Source organism: Pinus tabuliformis, chromosome 1_1 (assembly GCF_031772625.1).
Source record: "Pinus tabuliformis cultivar Carrire ecotype Pingquan chromosome 1_1, CPIR1, whole genome shotgun sequence".
In the NCBI taxonomy this organism is placed as follows: Eukaryota; Viridiplantae; Streptophyta; class Pinopsida; order Pinales; family Pinaceae; genus Pinus; species Pinus tabuliformis.
The window spans coordinates 711,822,675-711,825,051 of record NC_142297.1 but is presented as its reverse complement, the minus strand read 5'-3'; the positions used below and the strand labels follow the sequence as shown (position 1 = coordinate 711,825,051).

The 2,377-nt window shown below is 37.9% G+C and overlaps 1 pseudogene; it reads left to right on the top strand.

Moving 5' to 3' along the window:
- LOC149215846 (chromatin remodeling protein DDM1 pseudogene) lies at nucleotides 1–2,042 on the top strand (annotated as a pseudogene).
- The last annotated feature ends 335 nt before the right edge of the window (nucleotides 2,043–2,377 follow it).

The following is a 2,377-nucleotide window of genomic DNA, read 5'->3' as shown; positions in this document are numbered from 1 at the left end:
ATGGATCATGTGTTATTTAACAAATTGGATGAGCTTCTTAGCCAGACTCAACTTTATTCAGAGTTTCTGCATGAGAAGATGGATGACATCACATTTATTTCAAGCGAGAATGGCAATGCAAAATCAAGTGCGGTGAAGAAAAGTGGTAGGGGTAGAAAGCGTAAGATGGTGATTAATAATGTAGACTATTATCAGAAAAAGAAAAAGTCAACAAAATTTATCAATGTTATGACTGAGAATTGCAAAAGAGACACCCCAATTTAAGCTTCTGACAATTTAATAGAGGAGGAGAGGAACTGGAAAGAACAAATGGAACTCGTTCCTCTATTGATTGGGGGAATGTTAAAGTCCTTTCAAATTAAGGGTGCAATGTGGTTGATTTCTCTATGGAAAAATGGGCTCCATGGAATTCTGGCAGATCAAATGGGTTTAGGAAAGATGATAAAAACTATTGGTAAAGGTATGGGCATGCATCGGCCCTTTTTAATAGTTTCTCCTCTTTCAACTCACTCAAATTGGGTGAATGAAATTAATAGGGATTTTCCAAGCATGAATGCTATAACCTATCACAACTCCAAAAGTGAGCGACAAGAGCTGAGGAAAATCCACATGCCTCACACAGTGGGCCCAACATTCCCTGTTATTGTCACTTCATATGAGGTTGTTTTGAATGATAGCAAGGCTTTGGCTCGATATGATTGGAAATATATTGTTAATGAGGGACACTGATTAAAAAACTCCAACTGCAAATTACTGAGGGATTTGAAAACCTTACATGTTGAAAATAAGTTTCTTTTGACTAGAACGCCCTACAAAATAATTTGGCGGAACTTTGGTCCTTGTTGAATTTCATTTTGCCTCAAATATTCACATCATGGGAAGAGTTTGAATCTTAGTTTGGTCTAGTTGGGAAACAAAGCAATGGAACAAAGGAGGAAGAAATTGAATAGAAAAGAAGAGTTCAAGTAATTTCAAAGCTTCATTTGATCCTTAGACCATTTCTTCTCAGAAGGCTAAAAGAAGAGGTTGCGCAGTCCTTGCCCAGGAAAAAAGAGATAATTTTGTATGCAGATATGATAGAACATCAAAAGCAGATCCAAGATCATTTGGTCAACAAAACACTTGAGGTTTATTTGCACAATAAATCAGAAAATGGCACAGACCTAAAGGCAAAGATGAACAATTTGATGATTCAATTGCGAAAGAATTGCAAAGAACCTAATCTTTTGGAGTCATAGTTTGATCAATCATTTGAATATTCACCGGTGGAGTAGTTGGTTAAGCAGTGTGGTAAATTTGGTTAGCTAAACAGACTATTAACGCATTTGAAAGCTCAGAAACACAAGAGGTTGATATTTTCTCAATGGACTAAAGATATTAACTTGCTAGAATACTATCTAAGTGTGAGAGGATATGAGGTTTGTCACATTAACGGAAGTGTTATATTTGAGGATAGGAAAAATAAGATAAGGGATTTTAATGACCCAGATAGCAACTTTTGTATCTTTTTGCTGAGCACACGTGCCGGTGGTCTTGGAATCAATTTTATTGTTGCAAACACTTGTATTATCTAGTGATTGGAATCCTCAAATAAATATGCAAGCTATGGATCGATGCCTCAAGATTGGATAAACACGACCTATACATGTTTACAGGCTTATCACAACCCACTTTATGGAGGTCGCATGCTTAAAGTAACGTTGGAGCACTTAGTGATTGAGAAAGGACAATTTCATCAGGAACAGAATACCAACATGCTAGAGGAATCAAATCTACTTGCTTTGATCCAGCAAGAAAAACACGAAGAGGAGGAACTCACTGAGTGTGAAATTAGTGAATCAAATCTTGTGAGGTTGATGGACCATTCTGATATGCTAAACGATTCAGCTGAACATGCAAGTGAAAATGTTAACACTCTTCCTCTCAAGGGACCTGGTTGGGAGGTAGCAATACGCAGTGGACAAGGTGGGAGTATGTTCTCTTCAATTGAAGGCTAGAAAAAATTCTCTTCTGATACCAACGACTTGAACAATAAATTATAATGGCCCTTTTGTTCTTTTGTTTTGGTAACAAGACGTTAAGAAGAGGAGCAAGAGCCGAGTTGAGGAAGAAACCCACCGCAAAGTACTTGTCATTGTTCTTAATGTTGATGAATTGGACATTTCGTTCCCATGAAACACCCGATGGGCAGACATTGAAATGGGTTTCGTTGATCGGGCTCGCATGGCTCATCTCCAAATGTAGTATTGTCGTATCGTAGTACTTGGGTTCCTCAACATATCAAAATGGAAGAGCAGCAAAAATATGTCGACGAAATGGAAGAGCAACGATAGTGTGGTTGTGCTTCAGGGACGAACCACGTGGTTAAATACCATTG